This window comes from Pelodiscus sinensis, chromosome 4, assembly GCF_049634645.1.
Source record: "Pelodiscus sinensis isolate JC-2024 chromosome 4, ASM4963464v1, whole genome shotgun sequence".
NCBI classification, from domain to species: Eukaryota; Metazoa; Chordata; order Testudines; family Trionychidae; genus Pelodiscus; species Pelodiscus sinensis.
In genome coordinates, this window is record NC_134714.1 from 44,648,461 (window position 1) to 44,663,992 (window position 15,532).

At 47.2% G+C, this 15,532-nt stretch overlaps 1 protein-coding gene across 2 annotated transcripts in view; it reads left to right on the plus strand.

Moving 5' to 3' along the window:
• Positions 1–1,083: 1,083 nt before the first annotated feature.
• SYNDIG1L (synapse differentiation inducing 1 like) overlaps positions 1,084–15,532 on the plus strand; it is a 38,377-nt gene continuing 23,928 nt past the window's right edge. Inside the window, exon 1 of one of the 2 annotated variants that reach the window (XM_006117743.4) lies at positions 1,084–1,711. The gene's annotated coding sequence lies outside the window, so the exon portion shown is untranslated. Of the gene's footprint in view, positions 1,712–5,904; positions 6,795–15,532 lie in introns of those variants that run through there. The other variant, XM_006117742.4, reaches the window with a different exon arrangement.

Sequence of the window (15,532 nt, forward strand, 5' to 3'; positions counted from 1 at the left end):
TATGGCAGAATAGCTGCCAGCCTGGCCACCAAAGGCCACATGCGAACCCAGGAGCAGGTTTGCATGAAAATCAAGTTGGTATGGTGAGACCCCCAACCCTGAGCCCTGAGCTTCCCTTCCCCTGGCTTCCCCCTTCCAACTCCCTCCTCCCAGGTTTCCTTCTCCCCTCTTCCACCCTCTCTCTTCCCCTCTCCCACCTCCTTTCCCCATTCTCACCAGAGTTTCATCTCCCCCCCCCCAGTTTTGTTAAAGGGAGTTTGTGTTCATGAAAATACGTGTCTTTTATTTAACATCAGGAAGGGGAGTTAGGGAGGGGTAAGTGGAAGGACATGAGGGAGGAATGAGGCACAAGCCCCCAGAGGGGCAGACCAGGGAGACTCTCAGTGCTCCTCAGAGTGGAAGCTCTCCCGCAGGGCCTCCTGGATACTGACAGCCCCCCGATGGCCCTCCGGGATGGCAGCCTGCAGAAAGTGTAGTCAGGCTCGCAGCAATGTGTCCAAGAGAAGCACCAGAGTGTGCAGGGGCAGCACTGGCTCCATCTTGCAGAGTGCTGTGGTGTCCCGAGTGAGGGCAACCAGAGCATGAGCATGCAGAGACAAAATTCTTTGCTGTCCCTCATCGAGGGGAGGTCCCTTTAAGCACAGGCCTCCGATAGCCTCAGGCAGCAGCCACACAAAGTAACTCCTGACCTGATGCCCTGCTGGACCTGGTTCCGGCCGGCCTTAAATGCTATTCAGCGTCCACTAAGTGTGAATGCACTATTTCAAAATAGCAAAAAGCTATTTTGAAATGCATTTTGTGTGTAGACGCGTTATTTTGAAATAACACTGTAGTGTAGACATACCTTATGTGTCCATCCATCCATCTGTCTGTGAATCTGTTTGTTCAAAAACTCCTCCTAAACAATAAGAGCTAGGAACACTCTTAAAAGCAAGGTAAGGGTTTGATTGTGCCAGGACAATGGGATATGCCTGGAATTCAATTGCTTTTCTTAAAATAGAAAGGGAGGGGCCTGGTAAGAGGAACAGTTATACTGTAGAAGGATTGCAGGGGGTTGCAGGGGCCAGAGATGAATATTGGAACAGCTATAATACCATTGGGCCAGCAGGGGGCAGAGGTGGAGAAAGGGACAGCTATCTACTATATAATATTTCAGAGTGTGTGTCTTTTTGCTTGTGTCTGTCCCCCAGCTGGGGGACATGCACCCCTCCCCCAGCTGTGCCCGCTGCAGTGACCATGGACAGGTGCTTCTCACCAGGCCCCAAACTGCTTCAGTGAGAGAGGGCTGTGGTTGTCCTCTCTCTCTCTCTGGAGGAGCCAGCATACTGAACTCCTCATCCACAGCCCTACCCCAGAACAATGACTTAAAGAAGAAAAACAAAACTTATTTTAGTTAAGGATCTGAGCAATGCCAGGTAAATCTTCTACAGTATACATAAAATCTGGCTGCTTATTTTGCTGCCTAAGTAAATGCTGAGCTCTGCTGCAAGTCAAGCCCTTTCTGATGTGAGGGCAGCATCTGGGCTCAGTTAAATGCAGGTGCCTGAGTCTGGAGTTTTACAGTTATTTTTGCTTTTCCCAAAAGAACTTCCATCCTCTTGAGTTTATCATTCCTCTTCCTTTTATTTTTTTTCTTTCGTAGCACAATCTACTCCCTTGAGGACATCTTGCAACAGATTCTTCATCTTAAAGGCCTTCCAATTATTTTGAGGTCTGTACACTGTTTTTTCTTACTGACGCTAAATTCTTGAACTGGATTATCCACGTGTTACTGTTTGCTGCAAGTTCAGACTTCTAGCTTAAAATTATCCATTTTTTGGTTGCTAATAATGCAATGGCATCAAATTTGTCTTGGCATATTTGTTACTATATTTGTTGTTAAATGTAGAATGTCAAACACAGTACTTATTAGCAAGGGTGCTTCTAATGTCTGACAAAACATTATCATCTTCTTCCAATGCAGAGTAACTTCAGAACAGGAACATGGCTTTTTACTCATGTAGTTTGTCATAGTAAGGTGGGGGGTTTTTTCATAAAAAGAGGCATTGTTTGAATGGCATAATTTGTACAATGTCATATGTCATCGGGAATATAATGTAGCAAAATCTCATTTCTTCTGACTGCATGTGTCCTTGCCAGAGGTCTCCTTGCCACTCAAACTGAGATCAGGAGACCACTTATTTCTATACTTTTTCTAATGGGTCCGTTTCATTCATCCCATTAGACATATAAATATCCACAGTGAGACTCAGCAGAGCAAGAGATTTTGCACATTATTGCTTCAGTCCTTTTTGAATTGCAGCTCTTTGTTACTCGCATGTACAATGTTTGACTTGTAGTTCATTTTTTTTCTTGACATTTATTAGGTCATCCAGTCCTTCTGCATGTAGCCACGTGAGGGCAGCTCTAGGACCAGTTTATGTGCTTTTCTCTTAAAGCTGCACCCTAGCCTGAATTCATGAAAGTTATCAGATAATGATGGTGCTAAGCTGTTTTTATGCCCACTCTCACACACACGACTCTACCAAAGAGACATCCTGGGTCAGACAGACTTTAATTCAGGCTGCTAATGTCATCTTATCATCGTCAATCCACAGGACATAGAGCAGCAGCTCTACTATTAAGTGGTATCTGTACAAACTTGGGAGGGCTAATCCTCACCCTGTCTGGGTAATTACAACGCCTGCATTTTAATCCGGCGATTGTGTGTGGCCCATATGAAGGGCAGAGCGGCTCCACTGAATTGACAAAAGCAGCTTGTGGGGATTTTGATGGGGCTGCTGTGGCAAAGATGATTATACTTTGGTAATGTTACTGTTTTGATTACCCATCCACCCTGCCTTCTAGTCCTTTTTGGCATGCATTTCAGCATCTTATCATAACGTAAATTCAAACTGGTTTGAAGGGAATTAGCAAGCCATGTATCAAGATATTTTGTCTGACTGGCGACCTTTTCTTTGGGGCTCTCCTGTGATTTGGGCAGTGGGTTTTTGCTGAGACACACAGTAAGAGCTCATTTTTATGGTGACTTTCTGTCAACGCCCCCGAGTCCTTTAAACTTCCTGAGGCTGGAACACGTTTGCCAAAGCTCTTCCCAAGGCCTCACTGTATAAGCCAATGGTTTGCCCTAGTGTAACAAGGTTTTGTCCAGTACAAGTCCTCTTTGTTTACCTTTAATCAGCACATACTGCCTGAACCTTCCGCATGTGGTTTGATAACCAAGGCAAACAACAGGCGTGTAAGCAACCTATCTCCCAGCCATGTGCCTGCTGAAACTCTGCCCATAGATTCCAGCTGCTCCTGGTAACGAGTGTAGTCAGGGTTTTTATCTAGGACTTTCACCTAGCTAATGCATTTGCCACCAAATTTCATTGTTCCTAGTGCTGCAAAAGAAAAATCCCATCATCTTCTCTTTCTTTTATTATTACCCTGTGTTTTCGTTCAGCCAGCAATAGGTTGGAGACACCAATTCTGAATTTGGATCCGGGGTCCTTGTATATAGGGTTTTGCTTTGAGCCCATCTTGGGCTCTTAAGGATTCTTAAGGATCATCTACTGATGCTGCCTGGTGCTGGGTGGGGTTTGGCCATGGAGAACCAGTCCATATGAGGGTGCTGCTTTGTTGTTAGTAGCAACTCTTAATTCAGGGTGAGATTCCCTGGAAGATAACTATGTGCTTATGACATGTATGTGCACTAGGACTGTGCCTGTCCTGGCTCACACACTTTCTATTGCTGATGGAGGAGATGAGCAGTCAGGCCTTCAGTGAACTCAGTCAGTCAGAGTTGGACTCCTGTATCAGATGCTGAAATCACAGACGGGGAATCCAAGGACTGTGTTCCTCTTGTTATCTAGCCCAATCCAATGGCTCACCTCCCTCTGTTCTTGTTAAATGACAGACCCATATGCAGGGGTGTGTGAATGTATCTCCCCCCTACATTGTCCCCCAAGTAAGCGTGAGGCTGGGGCCAATTCCAGCCAGGATGGGGAAAGCTGGGGCAGCACGCTCCCTGAGCCTCCCTCCCCTGTGCTCTGGCCAGCCAGGGAAGGCTGGAGAAGATCTCCCCTCTCTCCTTGCTTCTCTAGGAGTGAGACCCCAGGAGTGAGGCCAGAGGCAGGACTGGGCTGTGAACTCCTTTATATTTAAAAAAATGGCAGCCCACATTTACAAAAAAGCACACACACCACACCCAGAAATTCCTGCATATGGGCCTGAATGATCTCACAGCTGTAGCTAGAAAGACAGGGTTTGTCTAAACTGCAATTAGACACCTGCAGCTGACCTGTGCCAGCTGATTCAAGCTAAAGGGCTTGGACTAAGGGGCTGTTTAGTTGCGGTGTAGACATTTGGGCTCAGGCTGCATCACAGGATCCTAGACCCTGGGCTGTAGCCTGGTCCTGAACAGCTACCCTGCAGTTCAATAGCCCTATAGCCCCAAAAGCCCAAGTGAGCTGGTCTGGGCAGCAGCGGGTGTCTAATTGCCATGTAGACATAGCCAGAAACAAGTCTACAAAAGCAGGAAAGATTCTACCTCTTTATTTCATTCTCCCAGTCAGAACTCTGGTGGCACTTGGGAGCTGGGCCATCAGAAATAACCTGCCGGCTGCTCGTGGAGTACAGTGAAAGCAGAAATCATGTGGTGATAGAGATTAGACCAGACCTTCCTCCTACCATTTATGAGAAACAAAAATCCTGCTAAGAAGTGACAGCTTTAGCCTGGCTAGGCCCATGGCATTTGGCATACTGGCCATATTGGAGATGTGGGTTAAGGGGAGCTTGGCTTTTGAGGGTAGAATAGAACCAATGTGAGCATGTGGGGATGCAGAATGGCACTGGGATGCTTTGAGCACAGGAATTGCCAGGCTGAATCAGACTCAAGGCCCAGTACCCTGTCTCTGACAGAAGGTAATTCCAGATGCTTCAGAGCAGTAGGCACACGTGGGACAAAATCTGCCCCCCTATGTCAGCTCTCATTCTCATTTCTGACAACTGGAGATTGGCTGAAGCACCCAAAATGAGTAGGGTTGCCAGATGGTTTCACAAAAAATACCAGACCTCCCCCAAAAAAGCGCTGGGAAAATTTTGTTGAGCAAAAAAAAACAAAAAAAAAAAGCATCAGGCCACTGAAATGCAGTTGCAGCCCTTTTAATTGCCGGGCCGCTCCCCTGCTACTCCTCCCACCCCCTCCACATGTCTGTTGGGCAATGAGCCGAGAAAAGTAGAAAATACTGGACATTTTATATGTCCGATATTTTCTCAATTTCTTTACCGGACAAAAGGCGCAAAGATCAGACAGTCCGGTTCAATACCGGACACCTGGCAACCCTAAAAATGAGGCTTTATAGACTCTGCTATTAGCACTGCCTGTGACAACTGAATATTCTTGAGCATGTTGGAGGATAGCTTTAGGCAGACAGCTTCTGTGGAGGGGATCATGCTGTTAAAACCATGTAGGAATGTGGGGGGCATGGTTGTGGGCTGCTAGGAATGGGGCCTAGGAGCACAGTGAGGGTTTGAGAAGACTTGGGGTAATGGCCTTAGAACCCTTGGGAGTGGTGGAGGCCACGGTGTGCGGGAGGTGAAATGGGTGTGGCAGTGATCCACGGCTGCTGTGGTCATGTCAGGGAAAGGTTGGAGTACAGCATGGAAGCTGTTCAGGGTGATGCTGGGGCATAGTATAGGCAAGACTTGAGGTGGTTGGAGCCAGTTGTGGTCACAGCAGGGGTGCAGTGAGAGGGTAGCAGCAGGGAAATGGTTTGGGGAAGGCCCAGGAAGCTGTTTGAGGAGCAATAGTGAAAGATTTGGGGATCTGCATGAGCCCTTTGGCGTGCAGGTTGAGAGTGGATGGGGATTATAGGAACAGGTGGGCTGCTGGGGTTTGGCTCTAATCTCACTTCATGCTGGGGTAGATTGGGATTAACTCCATTGAACTCGCACACGTTTTATACTGGTGTGACTCTAGTGAGTGAGATCTGAGTCAGGCCCTTTAGTTTTATTCTATACAAACTCTGTGCTATAAGAAAGAAATCCCACATAAAGGAGAAGCTCAGCTTTACCATCCCACAAAGATAATCAGCCAAATTCTGGCTCTAGAATTCCCAGGTGGGCTGAGCCAGCCCCATCTCACTGGGGCAGAGAGCACACTGGCTGTCTTGGTGAATTATGGTACCAGGGCTGGACCTCTGACTTTTAACACCAGCGAAGAGGGACACAGATCTTGAAATTCTGCTGTGCAGCTGTATGTCTTTCCTTCCCAGGGTGTTTGTGGGAGCTGCAGAGGGAGTTGCAGTGCCAAGGGAAAGGCAGTGAAAAGAAAGAGAAATGCTGCCTGTTCCATTCTGAGTCCTTAGCCGAATTAGCTGGACAAACATCTTGGGAGGGAGCCGTAATCAGGCAACGTGCAGCTGTCCTTAGGGAACGTTTGCAGCTGATCACACCGCAGCTGGAGTGCTAGAGAGTGAGTGAATGCTGGGCTCGCTTGACACAAATGTGAAGTAGGGTTTTGCTGCAGCTAGAGGGCTGCGCTGATGCACATCTCCAGTGTGTGTCTGGCTATGCTGATGCACATTGCCAGTGCTGTCTCCGGCTGCGCTGAGGAGTGGTCCCCAGTGCTCTACCTGGTGTTGTCTCTGACTGAGGCTTCCAAGCAAAGCAGCTCAAGACTCCATCCTAAAAGGAAGAGGCTGGAGTCATTCCAGGCGAAAGGCTCTTCCTAAGCAACATCATGCACGGATCAGGTTTACTTCAGCTACCTTCTCTCCCACTTAGGGGCTGAGACACTCTTCATCACTCAGGTAAGCAGCATGCCTGGACTTTTCTTAGCCAGGGTACTTTCCTGCTTTGACCACGCAGTAGTAACTGGGGCAGGATTAGCAAATAGTTGTTTCTGGGAGGGAAATGCTGGTAAGGATTTAGCAAAAGATTTTGACCCCATATATTTCAGAGAAATTGCAGAGCAACTTCAGATGGGACTGTAAATCGGAGGTGGCCACAGAGGTAAGGTCACTATGGACTTTCCCTTACAACTCAGCCCTCTGCTAAAGTTTGGGGATTAGTAATTAGACTATTGTGGCAAAGAGAACTAATAGTCAAACCATGCATGATAGATGCTCGTCATGTCGCTCATGGCATCATGGGAAGATGCTTGGAAGATTTAGAAGAAGCTGAATAGAACAGAAGAGGCAATTAGTCAGATTGGTTCATTGTGCCAATATTGAACCTTCTTCTTGTATGCATGTAAACCCCTTTTCAGCGTAGGTTGGCAAGATCCTATCAGCTCTTGAGCAATGTCTGTGGGAAAGGAGCTGTGAGTTTGGAGTTCTGACCAGTCCCTAGCTTGTAATTCATTTTCCTAGGCTGTTGCTGGTTTCATACCCACCCCCACCGTGCTACTCAGCCCCCCTTTACGAAGCTGCTTGCTGAGCTTTCAAAAACTAGATTTTGTCTGAATTAGCATAGCATCTACTACCAGAAACTTCTCCCCCTACCCCCAAGGGACCCGAAGGGAAAGCAAGGATGCTATGTAAATAATACGGATAATTGTAGAGACTGGTGTGAGGCTCTGTCTGAGAGTCTCACCGGAAAAGCCACTGTCTCAAGAGGATAATGGATGGCTACTTCCCAACTTGACAGCAGAAGAGTGTTGATATATTTATCTAGCAAAAGTTTCCAGTGCCATGAAAATAGCTGGCAGATTTACAGAGCGTTTGGAAGCAAAATGCTCCTCATTTTGATTCCCTGCTTCTCCACCAGAGACAGGGAGTAAACAGGCTACAGGAGGGTGAGTAGGTTACTGCAGCTCCAGTTTGGGATCCTCATTCTGTTCAGCACAGTCCCTGCTTTGGACACGGTAGTCCCACAGCCACCTCAGGGCTTTGTCCACCCCTGTCCCCTCCTTATGTTCAAGCTTCAGTGCTCCTTGGGGAGAGGAGCCTCCGAGCCAGGCACTCTGAGACACTGCTATGAATCTCCCTTTCATGCTACCTGCCCCATGCCCCCTGTGCCCAGTTTGGTAAAGAGTCAGCATTGTCCAATGGGGGTGCCCTTTGTCAGGCTGGCCCAGCATTCTAGTGTGAAATCACACCCTGCCCAAGAAGGGTTAATCTGTGAGGGTATCAGGCAGCTTCCCCAGGTGAAGGGAAACACTGACTGAATTGTGAGACTGGAATTGCAGAATCTGGAGACAGAGGGGAGCTGCCTTAGCTCACTCTGCCCATCTCCAGGAGCCAGGTCCTTCTGTAGTAGCTGTTCTGTAGCATGTGTCCGATCTAGCGCTGAACATCCAACGGATGGAACTCACACCCGAGGAGATGATCTCCCAGTGCAAGAGAAGTAGCATTGCTGCTCAGTGAAATGTTTCCTCATATTCAGCCAAACCTAACTCACTGTTATATCCAGCTCGTCCCTTCTACATACCCCCTTGTTTGTCACCCAGAACAACCCCTCTTCTGCTTTGCGAAATACACACTTCTGATATTTGCCACCTCCTGTCTTGCTCCTTTAATCTCCTGCCAGGGGCTTTTCCCTTCTGCCCTCTGCCATTTTCATTGCTCTTTCCTGGACTCTGTCAAGCTCCGTCTGCTAACAGCAAGCCTAGAATTCAATGTGGTAACCCAGATATAGTGGCACCAGAGCCACATTCTCATCTCTGCCAGGGGCATTCAACTGTGGAGTATGCATCATCAAACTGCATTGGCCTTTGTTACACACATTGCAAACACCTGTACTATTTGCTGCCCTCTCTCTCCCCTGACCATCATTCCTGATCCCAGCTCTTCCTCCTGTTGAGAGGGGTTTAGGGTTATTATCCCCAGGCATAATAAAAACACTTTCCCAAATGAAGCCTAGAGTACACTACTTTGTTGGTAAAATAATGTCACTGCACAGCACTGAGCAATGTAGTTATATCAACCTTAACCGCCTGTGTAAACAGCAGTAGGTCAATAGAGGAACATCTCCCATTGGTAGAAATACCACCTCTCTGGGAAGTGGATTAATTACAGTGATGGGAGCGCTTTCCCTACTTGCATAGGAGGGAAAGTCTTCTTGTAGATACTAACACTGCTACCCCTCTGAGACTTTTCAATTAAACATTCATTTTAAGTATTGAGCTGCACTTACTTTACTATTTTTCTAACCTTTGTACATCTACGTAGAGGGATTTTATGTGGCTTTAGCATGAGACTAACAAGCAGAAGATGCAGATCCAAGTCCCATCTCTATCACTGACTTTCTATGTGATCTTAGGCAAGTCATTACAAATGTCTATGTGCCTCCCTTTTCCTATCTGTAAAATGGGGATGATACTGACTCACCTCACAAGGGAGAGGAAGAGCGTGTAAGGATTTTTGTGTATTATGTATTGAGAGACAGAGAGGCCATGAGCCAGTGCAGTATAAGTATAATGTTAAGCCAGCAGTGCCCAAACTTTTTTGTTCATAGCCCCCACTTATCTGGTCCATGCCTCCCAGGGAGCCTCAGTGGGGAGCAGGAACTCGGTGTGGCGGATTGACTGTCAGGGGTGCCACCAGATATACTAGGGTCTAACTGAGCCTACTGGCACTACTAAACTGGGTTTTCCTTGCATTGGATTGCTGTGCCAGGACCTCAAGTCCTTTTCCAGCACAAAGCTAGGCAAGACCACACCCAGCTGTAGACACAGACTGCAATCAGATCTGTGTGAGAGGGTTCAGCTTGAAGATGTGCCCAATACTCTGGTGCACACACTATCTGGAGTGCAAACCCAGAATAATAATAATGTCTGCACTGTATAGAGAGCTGCACGAGCTCATAAGAATTCACCCTCTTCTTCAATGTGGAGAGAAGTATGCACAGCTTTTCGTCTCTCCTCCCCCCAGATATGAATGGCACAAACTGGGTTTTGACATAAACAAGAAATACCCTTATTAACTACGAAAGGTAAGTGTTAAGTGATAATACAGGAGAGCAAACAAAACAGATATCCTTAGTAAATAAACAAAACCCACGAACTGATCTTAGCACACCAGATATACCTTAGAAAATTCTCACCCTGAGTGATAAACAGGCTGGCAGATTCTTAAGGCACAAGTTGCCCTGGTTTTCTTATACTGGCTACAAATCCTTCCAGCCTGGAACCATCATTTCCCACAGTTCAGTCTTTATTCCTCAAGTGTTTCCAGGTGTGTTGTTGTAGGGTACCCCTATGATGTCACTGTCTCCCTTTTATATCTTCTTCCCACTTGCTGGAAAGCTCTTTTGCTGTGACCTGGGTCAAACAGTTCCCATTGTGTAATGCTGGCTCTGAAAGGTTTCTGTTGTGTAATCTGGGTGTGTGTTTTGCATAAGCAGCCAACACTGTTTGGCTTTTTGACTGTTGTACCTGAAAGGCTGCTTGTGGGTGCTTTGAACCTCACCACACGTGTCAGTAACACATAAGCGGCCAAACTTTGTAACTTCACACACAATAACACACACAATCCAATGAGATATTCATGTTTAGCAGATCATGACTTTCAGAATGACAACTCATTATATGTACTTTGTACAAAACATCCTGATTACATCACTGTGCTGACTATTGGGGTGTCATACCAGGAGCGGAGCTGTGGTCAGGAACACTGTGGCGCAGTTGGGACCAGGGCCTCATTGTAGCTGGGGCCACATTTGGGGCCAGGAGCTGGGGGCCATGGCCAGGGGCTGAGGTCAGAGCTGGGACCAGAACTGCATCTGGAGCTGGGACCAGGGGAGGGACTGTGTGCAGGAGCAGAATTGGAGCTAGAGTGGGCATGGGTGGTCCTTCCTCCCTGTCCCCCGGTAGCTGGTCTGGGCCCTGCCATTCCCCTCAATCACTGCTTCATCCTGCCCCCCGGGGCATACCCCGCAGTGTGAGAACCATTTTGTTAAGCACAAGCTGTATGCCTTCATTTATATAGGGCTACTTACATGCTGAGGGTTATGCTGAATGCACCTGCTTAAATGCTCTGCTGGCTTCAGGTCTCAGTATCCAAAAGATGCTAGGGGCTTTACAGAAATCTGACACCCAGTCTCCCTGTGCCTCCATCCAGCAGTCTCAGGGGCTGCACCACAAACCTTGCTTACTCCCCAGGATCTGCTTAGATGTCAGAGAATGTTGATACAGGCAAGCTTGGAGATGCCTCTAGGGAGGTTGGTTTTGTGCCTCTGCAGCAGCTCTTAAGCAGTTTGGCTGGAGCAGAGCCACACTATTCCTAGGGCTTCCCCTGGAACTTCTCTTAAAGGGAAATCCCATCACAGGCGGGGGAGTTACCCTGGGGCTCTGAGTTCAGCAGTGCTGTGAGGGGAAGGATGCATTCCCCACCTACTTGCATGCACCCCAACACTGCAGAGAGCCCTCTGTACAGACCAGAGGAACAGGATGCTACTATGGAGGCAGCTGAGCCCCTGCTACATGGGAGGGCAAGAGCCATGCATAGAAGTTCCATCCAGCCCCAGCTCATGGGAGCATGATCAGGCCCTTAATTGGTTCATGTTCATGAAGCAGGAGGAACCCTTGGGCATACCAGTGAGCAGTAGGCTACATAAACATCATAGAAGATTAGGGCTGGAAGAGACCTCAAGAGATTGTCTAGTCCAATGCCCTGCCCAAAGCAGGACCAAGTCCAGCTAAATCATCCCAGCTGGGACTTAAAAATTTCACGGATGGAGTTTCCAGCTCCTCCCTAGATAACTCATTCCAGTGCATCGCCATCCTCCTAGTGAAATAGCTTTTTCTAATATCCAACCTAGACCTCCCTCACTACAGCTTGAGATCATTGCTCTTTACTCTGTCATCTGCCACCTCTGAGAACAGCCTAGCTTAGTGGAATTTGCAACTCTTCCTGGGTTGGTATCATCCATGAGCATCATTAACTTCCCCATTCCAGATTACTAATAAAGATGCTAATCGGGCCAGACCCAACACGAGGCTACTGCCACCTCCATTCCTGGCTGTTTGTCTTTGCCCTTTGTTTCCGGTCCTTTGGCAGGTTCTCCGCCTACGTGGCTGGGTCAGACCCAAAATAGGCTGAGCTGTTTTTACACTTCAGATTATATAGCACACAGAATAAAATTCCAATGACTGTTTATTTTAAAGCACCTAAGTGTGAAGGTCACGTCATGAAACATGTATAGCCCCAGCCCCTGCCTCTATACCTTCCGATCTAAATCCAGGGGACATGTCAAGGAGGGAAGAGAAACAGACCCACTGCAGAGATAGATTCCAGCTCAAGTAGACATAACCATGCTAACTCCATCAGACCTAGCGTGTGTACATCTCCTTCAGCTAGAAATTACACCACAGACCTCAAAAGGAGAAGGGAAGACGAAGGACAAAGGCATTGACAACACTGTTCAGCACGGCATGAGTACAGCTTTCTGCTCCATTAAAAAAATCTATACATGGTAGCCTCGCCATCATGCCTGTCTCTCCCCGGATGCACAGCTTGCTCAGTTGCCAAGTACAATCCCTGCAGCTGCCAGCAAACACAAGAGGCAAGGGAAAGAGAGTGAGTTGGGTTGGATCTTTTTGCCTAAAGCAATCTCTGCCTGGGGCTGAAAATGCACAGGGCCGAGGAAGGACTTTGGAAATATTGAATCCCTCTTCACCTCCCCAGCTACAGTTGCTCCTGACTTCAGACTGAGTTTGGACAAACCAGTGCTCAAAGTCTGGGGACGTCTATCATCATCTAGGAGCTGTGGCTTTGGTAAGACAGTGCCTCAAGTGTGCTCCTCAGCACTTGGGCCCAGTTTTTAATTTGTCTTATCTTTTGTTGCTGGGCCCATTGCCCCTTAGCAACCCTCTTACACAGACACTTTAAGCACTGGGGGGGAATGCCAAGCTTTACACAGTAACTGCTGGTTTCTCTGAACAGAGCTGAGGGCCAACCCAGACATATCAGAGGAGATTTGCAAAGGGCATTGGACGCTCACCTGCTGTTGATGTTGTTTAAGTTGATTTGGAGGCCTGTCAGGCCTTTTGTGACTTTGAAAATCTCCCCCATCATCTTATCCTTAAACCATTCATTTGCAGTGCATCAGGTTTTATGGTCTGGCATATGTGGCCCTTCCGCCGAGGTTAGTAGGGTTGCCAGGTGTCCGGTATTCACCCGGACAGTCCGGTATTTTTGCCTCCTGTCCAGTAAAAAAATTCAGAGAATACTGGACACCTAAGATGTCTGGTATTTTCTGAATTTTTCCCCAGCCAGGAGGCGAAAATGCTGGACACCTGGCAACCCTACAAACACTCAGCTTTTCTCCTTCCCCCCCCTCCCCGAGACCTCCCTGGCCCTCAACACCCCCAGCCTCCCCCCTCCCCACCAGCCCCCATGCTTACCCAGTTCCCCAAGGCTGCCAGCACAAAATGGCTGCTGGCCAAAAGACCTAGGGGAACTGCTCCCCTGTTCCTATCCCTGCACTCACTCTTAAAGGGGACATGCTGTTTTAATGCTGTTTTGTTTATTTATTTATTTATTTATTTATTGGCTTAATAAGTCCTTGGAGTCCTTTTTTTTTTTTTTTTTGCTCAATAACTTTGGTCTCTCCCCCGCTTTTTTTTCCCCGGTGGGTTTTTTTTTTTGGGGGGGGGGGGCGGGGGAAGGTGTTCGGTATTTTTGTTTCAACCATCTGGCATCCCTAGTTAGGTGTTCTCTGGGCAGGGCTCTCTTCTCTCTCCCAGCCGTATGGAAAGAATTTTTGGGACCATACATTGCAAGACTACGTTGTTGGAAGTTCTACTTTCCTCTTCCCATGAGCATTGCAAAGAGAGCAAAACTAATTTAAAAGCCTGCAGCAGATGTTATTTCTCCCGACCTTATTCTTGAAAACATAAGAAGCTCCTTTGCTCCAGTAGTCCCTCCAATTTCGAGGCAAACTTTTGTAAAGACAGAGGGCAAATCTCCATCTGACGAGTCCATAAGGAAACATCAGTCTCTAAAAACAGGCTAAAAAATCTCAGGCTGCAGCTATTAAGATGGGTAATGAGACAGGTCCCAGACTTTGTATCAAATGGGGAATTCTTCACCAGAACTTGAATGGAATGATTTATTTCTTCACTACACCAGCTTATTGAGTTGGTGAGAAATACTTCTGAGTTGGAAAAACTGAAATAGAAAAGTGTAGCATCCAAAATACATGTTAGTTTTTAAAGTGATCGTAGACAATTAGCACTAGAAGTAAAGCATAGCTAGTAAGGGCTTTAAATACATGTAACGGTAGCACCCACAGGCCCACATCAGGATCAGGGCACCATTGTGCTGGTCCCAGTAGACAAAGGGTGTGTCTAGACTACCTAGTTTTGTTGACAAAAGTGGACTTTTGTCGACAAAACAATACCAGCGTCTACACTACCGCGAAGTTCTGTCGACATAACGTCGACAGAACTCCGCGGTTTTGTCGACGCTGGTATACCTCCGCGGTTTTGTCGACGCGGAGTTCTGTCGACAGAAGGTGTTATTGCCTGTAACACTGCGTCCAGACTACGGAGTTCTGTCGACAAAGCGGCTTGCTTTGTCGACAGAACTCCATGTGTCTGGACGCTCTTTGTCGACGGAAGTTTTGTCGACACTATCTGTCGACAAAACTTCCGTCGACAAAACGCGGTAGTCTAGACGTACCCAAAGACAGTAAGGCAACATCTACACTATGAGTTTTTTTGGCAGCAAATATGCTAATGAGGGACTCATTAGCATAAGTCATGACTTCATTAGCGTATTTTCTGCCCTTTCTTTTCGCGCAAGGGGTTTTTGTGCAAAAAGAAGCAGTTTGGACAGGGTTTTTTGCACAAACCCCCTGTCTTGTGCAAGATCCTTATGCCTCTCTGGGATAGGCATAAAGATCTTGCGCAAAACAGGATTTTTGCACAAATAAAACCCCGTCCACACTGCTTCTTTCTGCACAAAAACTCCTTGCACAAAAAGAAATTACAGAAAATATGCTAATGATGTTGTGACTTATGCTAATAAGTCCCTCATTAACATATTTGCTGCTGGAAAAAGCTCGTAGTGTAGATGTAGCCTAAAAGTGTCTGCCTTGAAGATCTTACCATCTAATCTGAAAAAAAAAACCCAGGTTCATATGTAGAACAAACATTAAGAAGGCAAAAATAGCAACAAAACCTGACAGCCCCATTACGATGCCATCAATGGTTGGCTCTGATTTGGGCTGCTTGCAGTGTTCCAGGCAACAGGGACAGTATGGTGGAAGGCACGTAGATTTTCTGGGAGGGAAGTAGATCAGTGGGCTGGTAAGGCTGGTGTGGGCTGGTGAGGCTGGCCAAAGAGGGGGTGTGAGAAGACAGGAGAGTGGATAAGGAAAATGGGGCAGATTGGTAAAGGTCCTGGAAGGTGAAGGCAAAAATTGGATTAGATGTGATGAAAAACAGGGAGCCAGTGTTTGAATCGAACAAGGGTATTTGCCATAGTCCTAGAAGCTTAGTAGCGATCTTGGCATTCATAAAGCTCTCCATGAAATCAAATGTGCATTGTAGTGCAGCAGAGAATTCAAAGACATACCCTCTAGCAACAGGCCCGGCCAAAGA